General features: G+C 39.4%; 1 long non-coding RNA gene across 2 annotated transcripts; it reads right to left on the minus strand.

Moving 5' to 3' along the window:
• Positions 1-1,848: 1,848 nt before the first annotated feature.
• LOC134484943 (uncharacterized) lies at positions 1,849-4,861 on the minus strand. Of its 2 annotated transcripts, none has more exons than XR_010062749.1 (2): positions 4,456-4,861; positions 1,849-2,082 (listed from the first exon to the last, which is right to left on the minus strand). It is a non-coding gene; the product is annotated as an uncharacterized LOC134484943 (long non-coding RNA). The 2 variants fall into 2 exon arrangements; XR_010062748.1 differs by having other exon boundaries at positions 3,111-4,846.
• Between the last annotated feature and the right edge of the window lie 10,099 nt (positions 4,862-14,960).

Raw genomic sequence — 14,960 nt, forward strand, 5'->3', positions numbered from 1 at the left:
AATCAGGTAGCTCATACTAGCCATAGTCAAAGATCTTTTTATACAAATTGTTTGCAGGCAGAAGGTAGTGGCTCTGCGTTTCTAGAGTTCTGGATCTAGCAAAATCAAGAGCAGCAAGTCACAAAAAGCTGCCATTGCAGATATGCCCCTCTTCTCTCTTCTAGAACAAACTGGCAAGAAGGTATGTTTTCTTTCCCAACCTACTGAGGAAAGAGAGGTTATCTAAAATGGCTCAGTGGTAGGCTGCCCCTTTGATGATGTCACTTCATATCATCTTTCCAAGAGGATGTATTCCACTGTGTTGATTCTAGCTCCAAGACGCTGGGGTATATCAGAGAATGCCAAAACATTTTTCAGGTAGAGGTTGTTATTGGAATGTATGGAAGTAGAGACTGTGAGTGGAAAAGGTTTATAACAAACTGAACAGGGCCTGGGAGATGTCTCAGTTGGTAAAGTGCTTGCTGTGAAAGTATGAGGAAGGGAATTTGATTCCCCAGAAGACGTACAAAAGTGGGGTAAAATATGCACATCATAATCCCAGTGCTGGGTAAGCAGAGACATGGGGCTTAGTAGACAGATATTCTCACACAGTCCATGAGCTCCATGTTCAGGGTCTTCAAATAAAATGTGCACCAACTAAAGAAGATACTGAACATTAACTTTTGGCTTCTACACATACATGCATGGACACGCATGTGCACTAGTATACACATGACAACACACATATGCACATACACAATCTCAGCAGTAGTAGCATGTGTAGCCTGCGACATTACTGTTCTCTGGCTAGCCGCCTCCCTCTGCTTTTACTCATGAGCAAAATTCTGAAGGAATTTGAACTTAACATTCACCACCAGAGCCTCCACTCTCCTGTCATTCCCAATAGCCACCCAAGAGTTTCCACCACTTTTTTGCTGATTTACCAGGAGCCAAGGAAGGAATCTTCTAGAAGAAGTTTAGCACTAGTCATTACAGAAGAATCCTAGGCATATAAACAGTCATGCCATCTTTTCATGATCCAGGCCATAAACATTTACTGATATTCTGTTATGAAGAGGGAGAGGTCTCAAGGCTGCAGGGATATGGGCATTTCAGTGAGAGTGATGCCCAGGGCAAAGATGGGCACACAACCTTACATATATGATGAAATGGCCCAGGGACTCTGAGCTAAATTGAGATGCTATAAATAAGCCAAAATAAAATACCTAAGTTTAGAGAATCCCAGAGGTGCTAGAGGCTGCCCTGAGCCTTGAAAGAAAAATCAATAATTTTCAAACAAACAAACAAACAAACCATAGCAGGTAGATGTTCTACTAGTTATGTCTCCAGGAAATGAGGGAAAGAAGAGATTCTAAAGATACCCATAGCTCCATGATGGGGACAGAAGGGTAGAGAAAGAGAAAATGGTAGGGTTTGATATTCACAAGTTTGGGATTATACTGAATTGACCCAAACTGGGTACAGTTTGAATGGATGAATCCACTGTTAGCTATCCTTGTGAGTGTGCTGGTCAGACGAAGGGCTTAGTTCCTATATCACCTCCATCTCCTTTAGGTCTAGGCCAAAGGAATGGGGCTAATCTGCCCCTGCTTACTGTGATGGTCTGAAATGAGAACGACTTCCATAGGCCCATAGATTTGAATATTTGCTCACCAGAGAGAACGTGAGATTTCAGAAGTACATTCCATGCCCAGAGTCTCTTCCCCTCTTCCTGCTGCCTGAAGATCAAGATGTAGAAATCTCAGCAACTTCTCTGGCACCATTTCTGCCTGCGTGCCACCATGCTTCCTTCCACGACAATGGACTAAACCTCTCAAATCACAAAAAAACGAAACGCCCAACTAAACGTTTTCTTTTATAAGAGTCTTTATATTTCTTATTATACATATATGTGTGTATATGTGAATATGTGAATATGTGTATGTATGTATGTATGTATGTATGTGTGTGTATGTATGTATGTATTTCTCCACAGCAATAGAGCAGTAACTAAGACAGTCACTCATCTTTTGAGGATGGCTGGAACATCACAGGCCAAAGCATCCACTGGTTGAGAAATTCTTCCCTCTTCTCTCCACTTCACTAGTGGAAAAAAAAATCACACAAGTAAACAGAAAGAAAATAGGCCCATAGTGTTCTGCTTTAGTGACTAATTGTCACAATAATGACAATTGTAAGCAGTCTCCTTCTCCCCTGACATCTGTCTGAGGGGGCCTCAGGGGACTAATAAACTCAGCAAATGTTACACGAAATGAAAACCAAATCAGACATCCCAAAGCTGGCAAATGAGGTCACTCTGGAAAGGGAACACCACCCCTTCCCCCCTCAAAAAAAATACTTATCAAAATGCCAAAAGGCAGAGCATTTCCACAGTTGGATTTATGACTTACGAAGCCGAAAGAAACCCAGAACTGGGGATGTCTACAGTATTAAAATCAAACCCATTTCCATGATTTTGATGCCCCTGGAGGTTAGAAAACAAACAATGCCTCACACCAGAGAGGCAACGGTGTACCTTTCTGAAGCATTCATTTTACAAACAGCATTGACATGTGATTCCCATCTTTTATCCAAAGGCTGGAGGCACAGAAAAACTACTTGATAACGCCCAAGATTATGTAATACATTCATGATAATGGTCAGAGGGAATGTGGGCCTGCTATTTATGGCCAGCTTTCACACATGGGAGACCTATAGGACTTTTCCCTGGAGGAAGTTCATCTTATTTGACAAGCACACTGACTGTGTACCAGTCCCTGTCCTAAATGTCTTTGGAGAGTGATTCACATAGACTTTAAAATGCAACAGACTCAAGTGCTCAAGTTGTCCTGTCTGAGGAGGACCACAGGCTGAGTTTGAATCCATGTATTCTGATGAAAGAAGTAAGCTTCTTCACCATCGCACTGGAGATGCCCGTTTGGAGGCATTACCTCTTCCAGTGTGTAGCTTTGAAGTTTAAATACTGCATACATAAACATGCAAATCACTGGTTTGCATATACGCACCTTCATCACTGATTTGCATATACATCTTATTTACTTATAACCCGATTTTTCACCTCCAACAATTTAGTAGTTGCTGAGCTCACCTACTGCTTTGTAAAAACCTACCCCTAAGCGTAGCAGCTTAAAGCAATAATCAATCACATTTGTTCCTCATGGAGCAGAGAGCTTTTGCTAGGCTCAGCTGGGCACGTCCGGTAGGCTCAGTGGGGCTCTTGTATAGTTCTGTGCAGACGGAGGCTGTGTTTGGAGGCCTCTTGGAGTCAGTTGTAGTGACTCAGATGCCAAAGTCCTGATGCTTTTAGGCGATTGCTCTCTATATGATCTCTTCAGTGTGGAGGTCTCTGTGTAAGCAGATTCCTTACACGGTGGATCAAGCATGAAAAGCAAACACTCTCAGAGAAACAGACACAAATTGCATAATCTTTTCTTTCCTGTATAAACAGATTGATTTTGCTTATGTGTATGCACGTGTCCATAGAGGTTAGAAGGAATCAGACCCCTGGAACAAGGTAATTGTGATCTACCAGACACAGGTACCGGGGCCAAACTCGAATCTTCTGAAAGAGCAGAAATTATTCTGAACCACCAAACCATCTCCTAGGGCCTCTTTCTTCCTTTGGAAATACTGTATATCAATTGTACAAGGCAATGAATTTCATTATGACCTGTTCATACATTTCCCCAATCCACTTTGATTTCATTCACCCCTCCTCACCTACCCTCATCACTCTTTCCTTTAGCTAGTCCCCAAGTAGCTAGTACACATAGTAGGAAAGGGGGGACATAAGAGAGAATGTGTTTATTGACTCCATAATGTCTGCTCTAATTCATATTCCAACTAACATATTTTCCTTCCTCTATCCTCAGGAATACAGTTGATTGTTTTCTTGATGGCAGCCAATCTGACTAGCTTGAGGAGGAATCTCCATGTTGGTTTTATTTACATACTTTTTTATTATGTTCTCCTTTCTCACATACACTGGGATGTCACTGTCACTGCACTCTGTCAATAACAGTTAGGTGCTAGATTCGGGCAGACGCATCAGCAGGAGCAAATTCTTTCTCTTAATGTGACACTCGCATGACAAGTCATAATGCAGCATACAGGCAGGAAGCAATGGCTGCATCATGTTCGCACAATGCACCTACTACAGCCCAGTTATGGTAACTTACATGTCCAGTCTCGCTCTTTTGTACACTCAGATTGCAACGTGTTCTCTGTTTCAGGATCATGTAATACGCAATGGACATCATATCAACTTTCTATTATGTAATTTGGTCTTTCTGGAAGTCATTTATTAATATCCCTTTCCTTCTCCTCTTTTTCATTTAAATCTCCTGTTCCTTTCACTGAAACCATCGCAGAGAGCAGTCAGAAGCAGCAGAAGAAACAGCTACCTCTCATTTTCTTAGTCTGGAGCCCTCCTTCTCTTGCTGCACTATGTCCTACCTGAGAATGAACTCCTCCTTCTCTGCTGAAATCTGTCTTTCAATTCCTCTAGTCGTTGGCTTTTCTTTCTCCTCTCCTGATCCATTTGTTCTGTGGGTGTATGGTGCTAGGTCTCATTCCTAGAGAATGGGCTGAACTTTGAGGTTTCAATGAGTGAGATTATTAAGTATGTGGCATGAAAAAGTAAAAGAGCGAACGGTGTTTAGCAGAGAGATGGAAAAATAACCCCAAAGCAGACACTTAAGACATCCATCAGAGACAAGTGGTGTAGCCTGATTGTGAGAGCAAACAAAAAGTTGTACTATCACCTGGTGGCTTACAACATCGAGCAGAAATCAACTGGGACAAGCCAGAGTTCCTGATTGAAATGTCCAGGCAGGTCAGACCCATCTCTTCATGGATGAGCTTCTAGCTTCCAATCACCACGGCAAGCATTTTTACATTATGACATAAATAATAGAAAACTGTGTGGAAAATGGTTCACCTTCTCACTGTTCCCAAGGTCACCGTGTTTTTAATAACTGTACCCGCTCGCTGTTTGCCTCTCTCCGTGTCACAGGACCAGGGGGCTAGTTGGGTTTATGAACAAGGAACCCTGAAGGACACTTTGTGACAAAGGTGCCCAGGGCAGCTGAAGTAGAGGAGGAAAGCATACTACCTACAGAGTCAGCTCCTCAATGAGCTTAAGTTACACACGACAATATTCCAATGCACTTTGTCATGTTGTGCTTCCTTTTAGTTCATCTGTTCTTAATCACCCTCTTCATTTGACAGGAAAGGATATGCAGGCAGTGAAATTCCGGAGCTGTTGCCTACAGGAAGATAAGATCCCTTTCACGTTTTCATTAACTTATCTAGATTTTAATTTCCAAGTGAGAGAACAATTTTCCTCAGCATTGTGAAGACATTGTTCTATTATCTTCTGGCTTCCAAAGTGTTGCTGCAAAGTCCACTGCCAACGTGCTGTGTAATTCTCCACATTAGGGTGACTCCTGCTCCTGCTCTGCTACATTCAGAAACAGTGTGATGATGGGAGTCATTTGATATTCATTGCAGTAGAAATACCACTTGTACGTCCTTTGTCTTTGATAATCACATCCCACCACTGCTACGCTTTTGGAAAAAAAATATTTTAGTCATATATTGTACCTACTTGTCTGCCTCTATTTTTTCTCTGTCTTGCTACTTTATATCTTTGATATTAGTCCTCCTTTAGGGAAGATATGAGCCACCTAGACTCAATTCTTCTACTGATCTCTGAATTCTCTATCCTCATATACACTTCCCATGAGGAGCTCTTTCTTTTTTTCTAACAGTCTTTTTACACTGCATCTGCTTTAACTGTTGGGAGCAATGTTTTCTCTGGTTTTTAAATAACTGTAGATTTTTGTTTGCTTTAAACTGTGCATTTGTTTTCTTTTTATTTTATTGCTTTCTTTTTAGTTTCTTTACTGTTTTCTTCAAGTGTAGTACACTTGAAATTTAACAGTTGTTTCTCTGTGACTTAAATGGAATCTGGTTATTTGCGAGAGAGATGGAAGTTTACTAGAAGGGCAATAGTTTCTGGATCTTTTTTCTCCTTTTTCAGTAAAGAAAATCCAAAAGCCATAAACTTGTTAACCAGGATTTGGGAAGAGCGAGCAGAGGATAGCATGTGGGACTGGAAACTCACCTTGTAGGTTTTATGAATCTCCTGGGTTTTAGCGCTTTCTTCCAACCCTTTAGTGGTCGTGGTGTTTCAGATTCGCAGGTCCTCTGGTTGGAAAACTATATTTCCCTCTGTAAAATAAACTACCCATCTCCTACCAAGATGGATGGGAAATATTTGATTGGCAATATGGCTTATGTATAGACGCAAAAGAGCCAACTGTTGCTTATAGAACTCTCACCTTTCTCTTTGTTTTACTTCCACCATTCCCCTCCACCTTGCGGGAATCAGTAGTCCCAGTCCTGGTGTAATGGAACATACCTATATCGTATTAGTGCCTGTGTGTCCATTTAGGTGTTAGCTAACTCTGCTTTACTAAACCAGAGAGCACTCATTTGTCTGGTTCTCTTTCTCCATCTATTTTCTGGCATCTTTCTCCCTGTGTTCTCCCCTTTTTTGTCCTTTTGAAACCATGCTCTTATTTGTTGCTCTACATATTCAATGATTTCGAAGTGTATTGTTTAATCTGCTTATCTATTTACCTATACACTCCATGTTTCCCTTCTTTGACCTGACAAAGAAATGAAAACCCACAGAAGCCATGCTTTCTGGCCAGCATCAGAAGGAAAGGAAGAGGTGAAGCCACACGACAGATGGTCAGATTTCCTCAGGACTAAAAGCACAGCTCTGGACCTTGCCCAGATTTCAGATTTCACATTTCTGAGAAGCGTGTTTCATTTTTGTTGCCCCAGGTTAACGAATTGTAGGACCCTTGCTTGACTTCATTAGTAGAAAATGCTTTCTTTCTTCAATAAGATCCTGAAGTTTCTGCTTTACATCTCATTCTACTTGGTCCTCAGGCAGGACATGAAAATCCCTTAGCAGTATTTTCCAGTGTTCACCATTAAAAAGAACACCTCAGGCTAGGCCAATGAAGTAATGCTCTTTGACTAAAGCCCTATTATTGTTAATCAGGACTTGGCACTGCATATCTTACGTTTCTTCTACAAAAGCATTTTGTGTTCTTGGTTTGTTTGTTTCTTTTTTTTATTTTTTCTTTTTGGGCTTCATAGGTCATTGGTTTTGTTTTTTGCTTTCATTTCTATTTCAGATAGAATAAATTATTTATTTTTAATGCCACTGGTACTCATTTTAGATAGTGCCAGCTCAATGCACAGCAGTTCTTTGTGGAGGTAAGAACATGGTTGGATGGAGAAAGGACAGATGTGGCACCTGAGTGACAGGCTCATTGACCACTGATGGCAGTTAGTCAACCTAATGAGAAAGTATCTCCAAGAGAGGTTTTTATTGTTTCTGACTATAATAAATGCCAGGTAACACAAAAGACTTGGGTAACACGATGTGAGAGCTCTAAACAATGTTAGTTCTAAGGAAAAGAAAGTACAATGGCAACAAGAGGCTTTTGTACACTGACTAGCTGCAGATAGAGGACCGATTAGCCTTTGACTCTATTCAGTAATACCCATTGCATGCTATAATTACTTTCTAACTAAGCTGTGATCTGAGAAGTAAAAAGATGCTGATAACTATGAACTTATGAATGTTGACTTTACTATGAGCATCTAGACATTATTTTATTGTGATGTAACATACTGAGGGATGCCAGCTATACATCTCAGGGCAACCTACCCCACCATCACAGAACATCCTAGGACCCAGGATACAGGAAATAAATCACTTTTTTTTTTACTTCTAAACTACATTATATATAGTTCATGTTACTGTTTCTATCTTCTTTTGCTTTCTAGTTTCTGACATTCATCTATTTTGTGGGGTGTGTGTGTGTGTGTGTGTGTGTGTGTGTGTGTGTGTGTGTGTATGATTGTTTTTCTAAATTAGTGGTGTTTCCAGCTGGTACCACAACAGTAGCACTGGAGTAAACCTGGATATACATGGGCCATTGTGGATATATACTCATGTCTCATGGCCACATACTTAGGAATAGACAGATTGCTGGGCTAGAGCTTCAGCCCACATGGAATTTTAGTAAACACTGCCAAATAATTTTACAGACGTAATTGCTATACTCTTCACATCCCTCTGCTCATATATTCCAAAACTATACCGTCTATTGACTCTGCCTTATCAAATTTAAGCTATGACTATTGACTGGAACTCCCTGACTTTAATGACTGGGTCTGAAAAACCTTAGCTGGGAGGTACCATCCATTCTCTTGCAGCTAAAGTTACACACCGAGCTTCCTACATGTTTTTGGGGCTTTTGCTTGGTTCTGACTCTTTCAATGCTTTCTAAAGCAATTTTTCTGTTAATCTTGTGAAGCACACTTGAATACTTTCAATCTGTGCTTTTCACTGAATAGTCTTTAGGACTGACTTACACCAACTCTAAATCACTATTTCTCAACAAGCAGCTTTTATTTACTTGGTCACTGAGGCAAAATTTTAGGGTGTTTCAATCACTGGAAAGATTTCAGAAGAATTGTACTATATTGACCAAATGAAAGGCTGTAACTCAACTCCAAAGAGCCCTGCAGTACTCAATAGGACTTTAAAATATTAAAAGAGAATCATCCCTGCAAAAAGAGTTCTACAGAAGGAAGACCCATCTGCTATCCTGGAGTAATTGCCTATTCCATTTGAGTTGCCATTTCTATCATGTTCATCATCTATAAACTAGAATTTGACTCCATAAGAAGCCCGACTCTTTTATTTTTCATTTAACTCAAATGGGCTCATGAAGAGGGAACAATAATTTGAAGCAAATTGAAAGTTTAAAACATTATCTAGGAAAAATGGTAGAAATAAACCACTTTACCTCCTTTTTAAAAGCTTATTTTCTGTACTCAGCATGTTATATAGAAGGGTCAGATAGGTAATTCCTCTTGAAGATGTATTAATAACTGTAAATGTTCAAGGGAAAATTACAGAGTAATATCAAAGTGTCACCAAGAAACAGACCTAGCTGTGACTTTAAAAAGGGTCAACTACGTAAATAATGCAAAAAGGACTGAGTTTTTGATTCCCTTTCATGGATATCAACTTGGTTCATGTAGTGAATATATCCATCTCATGAAATAAGTGCATAGTAACAAACTCATAAAAGACTTAAATGCAAATAAGAATCCCATTTTATGAATTAAAAATAAGTGACTTTGGCTGGAGAGATGGCACAGAAGTTGGGAGTATTTGTTTTTTCCTACAGGGAAGCCAACTTGTGTTCCCAGCACTCATGACAGGATGCACATAGCCCACTGAAACTCTGTCTGAAAGGGATCTGATGCTCTCTTCTGGCCTCTAATTCCACACATGTGTGAGGGCACACACACAAACATGAATGAATGAATGGGATTTGTGGTTGGAGCCATGGCTCAGTGTTAATAGCACTTCTGCTTTTGCAGATGACCTGGGTTTGGTTACCAGCACCCATTTGCCTGCTCTAAACTTTTATTTCAGTCATAGGGAATCTAATGTGATGTCTGACTTCTGCGGGCACTGGGCATTCGCACCGTGCACATATATAAATGCAAGCAAAATATCTATATGAATAAAAATAAAATCTAAGTATAACTATTTTGATGTAGATACTAACCTACATCCTTAATAAAAAATTATTGTAAAATATGTATTGTCCATATTAAAATAGATAATATTGCGTTACACAAGGAAATTTCTATAAAAAGCATGTACTACATATTGAATATATCCCTCCTCTCCTACCCTCCTATTAGCCCATTTTGTTGTCCTAAAAGTTTTGCTTCTAACTTTTAATTTGTATATACATACAATGATTTTATGGATTTATATAAAATCTAAGAATGATAAGAGAAACATATATTTGTCTTTCTACAACCGACTTGATTTGCTTCATATATTTGTCTCCAGTCACATCCATGTGTCAATCATCTATCATACTGTCTTTATTCAACCCTCCATTGGTGACCAGCTATGATGATTTGGTTCCACAGCAGAGATATTATGAATAGTGCTGAAAAACAAGTACAGACGTGGAAGTGTGTGTGTGTGTGTGTGTGTGTGTGTCTGTGAGAGAGAGAGAGAGAGAGAGAGAGAGAGATGCTGTCTATTGAAAATGGTTTTAATTCTTACATTAAAATAACCACGTTTAGAATATATAATTTGGAAACCAAGAAGAATCCAAAGCATTAGCTTGCTTATCTCTTTATTCTTCCATTGGGGCCAGCCTACCTTATTACCTTCCTCCTCACTGCTTTGGCAAAATCTAAGGTGAAATTTCTAACGTGAAATTTCTGATCATTTTCAAATAGACAGCAAAAGACTCCCAAAGTTCAATCTTGTCCCGCCAGGGAAGACCAGCTGATATTCAAATACTTTAGTAACATTACTGAGCTGCTGGAGACAAGAGTTGGTCTAATGCACACACACTAACCACCAAAACTCACGTGGGCCTTTTTTCCCTATAACTAACTTTATGAGTTACCATCCTTTCTATTCATATAAACTATAGTGACCAAAATAAGTTCTTTCTCCCTCTCCCCACCCCCCCCGTGTGTGTGTGTGTGTGTGTGTGTGTGTGTGTGTGTGTGTGTGCGCATGCACATGTGTGTGCATGTCTTTGTCTCTGCCTGTCTCTCTCTCTTTCCCTGTCCCTCTGGTTTAATCTGTACTTCTTTGACTAAAGCCAAATGGAAATAGTTGCTGTGCTTGGGGGATGTGTATATGAAAACATTAAGAAAAAAGTCAAAACTATCTAGAATAATTTTACTTAAGGTTGACATTTTATTGCCTGTTTCATTGAATAGTCTAGGGACTGAGACGTTTTAGTGCCATGCTGCAAATTTTGTTGTAATATGGGCTTTACCATAAATTATGCATGTCAATAAAGATGCGTTTCAAGTTCCAACATTTGAGGGTTGAACGTTGGTGTACACATGTGTGCACATATCATAATTCATAAATCAATTTCCTCTTGTCTGGCTATTTACTTATAATTTTATCCAGTTACCTCAGTAATCATCTTTTTGGCAACAGTAAATAGTAATCATAATCATTATTATTATTGATTGAGAAAGGAGCTCATGTATCCTAGGCTGACCTCCAATTCCCCAAGGAGCTAAGAAGCATTGACCTTGAACTTCTGATCCCCCTTGTCCACCTAAGCCACCACATATCTGTGGTACTTTATGCCCGAGGTGGCTTGTCTCCTGAGCTTGGATCCTTTTGAAAGCCCCCATCTATCTTTGTTTAGCTTGATTTCTCCTACTTTTGATGCCTATATTGTTCAGAACATTACAACTCATTCCTTGTGCTTGTTTGCTCCTGAAATGCACTTTTGCCTACACGATCACAGTACCAAGCCTTTATGTTTTCTAAGGCTTAAATACTGACTATATTGAAGAATTTTTCCCTCCAGTGCTGATGATCATTCGATATTTCCTATCAAACGACTCCCTGAAAATTTGATTGCAATAGGTAAAAAATATGTTACCTGCAGATGCAATTAAGGCTTACATCATCCTATTTAGGAATGACTTCCAAAAGTATAAGCCCCAGGATCCATTTTAGAAGTCCTGCACAACGTACATTTACCGTGTGTGTGTGTGTGTGTGTGTGTGTGTGTGTGTGTGTGTGTGATAAAATATATAAAGTAATATTTTAAGGGTAGCTGTACAGAATAACAACCACTATTTTATTTCCTTCATATCCTATTGCTTGTGAAGATAGGAGGATATGAGGTAAGCAGGGATCATTTTGGAATTTATTAGAAGGTTGATCTGTGTACTCTAATTAGTGTGATGTATGTGGTCTAAAGTGTCTAGTTACCTGCAGATGCAATTAAGGCTTACATCGTCTTATTTGGGAATGGCTTCCAAAAGTATACCTTATGTTCTGAGTTCAGGCTTTCCCTAAATCATTTGAGGAGAGAGAGTGTCTCAGGAAACCACCCAGTATGTCTCTGGAGCTACAAAAGAAACAGTGTTTGACATATGCAGAGCCACCACACTCACTAGAACAACTAAAGTCTAAAGGTATTGTTCAGACAATGTGGCTTGTTTGTGGGGAGAAAGCTGAACAGCAGTGCCTGACACGCTTGTGATCAGTAGAAGACACTGTTACCATTTTGGAGAAGTCTCTGGAAGTATTTAGGACATTTAAAAACATATATGTACAGGTATAACAAATACATATTGAAACCCGCTTCTCCATATGCTAGGTATAAATAAATAAATAATCAGGCACCTTGTGCTCTACCACGAAAAACCCTAATAATTTTAGAAATTGAACAACGTTAGCCAGAAAAATACCTTCACAAAATACTTCTAGATGTTTTATTTTTTAATACTCCAAAGCTTAAAATAAGCAAACGATGATCAATCAGAGAACGAACGAGTGTAGCATATTCAGATCATGATAAATTCTTCAATAAGAAGTGTGCGCGCGCGCGCGCGCACACACACACACACACACACACACACACAGGTTTAGAAAAAAAGCAAAGGAAACATAACTCAACATCCCAATGGGGCTCTTTTCAGTTACAAAATAAAATAAGAGAAGTTAAAGTAACCATGGTGATGATGGCAATCAGGGGGTGCTTCTAGGGGTTTTATTTTTTTCTCCATCTTTATTAAATTGGGTATTTCTTATTTACATTTCAAATGCTAGTCCCTTTCCCAGTTTCCATGCCAATATCCCCCTAACCCCTTTCGCTTCCCCTTCTATGTGGGTCCCCATCCTCCTCCCCCATTACTGCCCTCCCCCCAACAATCCCGTTCCCTGGGGGTCCAGCCTTGGCAGGGCCAAGGGCTTCTCTAGGGGTTTTATTGACTGGAAGTTAGCATAATGGAGTGAGGGCAGTGGTTGGAAGAGGAAAATTTTTCCAGTTGCCAAGAGGATAAAATGTCAGGATCTCTGGTAACAAAAGCAATTCTCTTCTGTCAGAAAAAAAAATTCTAAGTATGCAGAGTGTACAGAATCAATGTTCTGTGCTGCCTGAAAAGTATCATTGACATCGCAAAAATTAGGCTAGGTGTGACAGTGTATACTGGCCTATGCCTGGAATCCCTCCACTCAAGAGACAGAAGCAGGAGTTCAAGACTAGTCTGGTTTACAGAGTGAGATCTTACTCCAAGATTGAAAGGCTGCAGATACAAGCACAGTAAGGCACATGCCCAGCATGTGTTAGAATCCCCGTGCTTCTAAGGTCGACTCTGGGGAAAAGCTATGAATTACATGTTCATCTGTACTTTTGTGTGTGCTAAGCGACTCGTACTTCCAAACTCAGATTGCTTTTTAAGGAAAAAATAACTTTCTATTTTCATCTCAGAAAATGTCACCACTATAAAACTCTTCTGTTATAAAAAGGTGATTGAGGAATATACAGGCAAAAATGTGGCTATAACTATTGCTTTGAGCACTCAGTTAAAATAATGTCTTTAAAATCAGTGACATTTTATATTACTAGCTTTAGAATTTATAATTTGTTAATATTTTCTCAAGTTACATATTGACATGTGTTCATTGCTTCTCATTTGTGATTCTTTTTGGGAGGTGGGGAAGAAGTACTATGTGTCCTGGACTGGCCTTGAACTCTGTACATAAACAGAGGTGACCTTGAACTACAGGTCTTTCTTTATCCATTTCCCAGATGTTAAGATTAACACTGTGACTTCTCATCAGAGACTATGAAAGCCAGAAGATCCTGGGCAGATGTCATACAGACCCTAAGAGAACACAAATTCCAGCCCAGGCTACTATATCCAGCAAAAGTCTAGATTAACATAGATGGAATAACCAAGATATTCCATAATAAAACCAAATTTATGCAATATCTTTCCACAAATCCTGCTGCACAAAGGATAATAGATGGAAAGCTCCAACACAAGGAGGGAAACTACACCCTAAAAAGGCAAGAAAGTAATCTTCTTGCAACAAAATGAAAGGAAAAGAGCCACACAAACATAATTCCTCCTCTAACAACAAAAATAACAGGAAACCACAATCACTATTCCTTGATAGCTCTTAACATCAATGGACTCAATTCAACATTAAAAAGACATAGACTAACAGACTGGATACGTAAAGAGGACCCAGCATTTTGCTGCATACAGGAAACACATCTCAGCGACACAGACAGACACTACCTCAGAGTAAAAGGCTGGTAAACAATTTGCCAAGCAAATGGCCCCAAGAAAAAAGCTGGAGAAACCATTCTAATATCAAATAAAGTTCTTCCAACAAAGCTATCAAAAAGATAAGGAAGGACACTTCGTATCCATGAAAGGAAAAAATCCACCAAGACAAACTCTCAATCCTGAATATCTATGCTCCAAATGCAAGGGCACATACATTCATAAAAGAAACCTTACTAAAGCACAAAGCACACACTGTACCTCACACAATACTAGCAGGAGACTTCAATACACCATTTTGAGCAATGGACAGATCATGGAAACAGAAACTAAACAAAGACACAGAGAAACTAATAGAAGTTAAGAACCAAATGGTCTTAAGAGATATTTATAGAACATTTCATCCTAAAACAAAAGAATATATTTTCTTCTCAGGACCTCATGGTACCTTCTCCAAAATTGAACATATAATTGGTCACAAATCAGGTCTCAATAGATGCAAGAAGATTGAAATAATCCCATGATTCCTATCAGATCACCACAGTCTAAGGCTGGTCTTCAATAACAACAATAACAACAGAAAACTCTCATAAACTTCTCATAGAAGGTGATAACTTGGTCAAGGAAGAAATAAAGAAATTAAAGACTGCTTAGAATTTAAAAATAAAGACACAACCTACCCACATTTATAGGACACAATGAAAGCAGTGCTAAAAGGAAAACACAAAGCTCTGAGTGCCTCCAAAAAGAAACTGGAGAGAGCATAC

This window comes from Rattus norvegicus, chromosome 1 (genome assembly GCF_036323735.1).
Source record: "Rattus norvegicus strain BN/NHsdMcwi chromosome 1, GRCr8, whole genome shotgun sequence".
Classification (NCBI taxonomy): domain Eukaryota; kingdom Metazoa; phylum Chordata; class Mammalia; order Rodentia; family Muridae; genus Rattus; species Rattus norvegicus.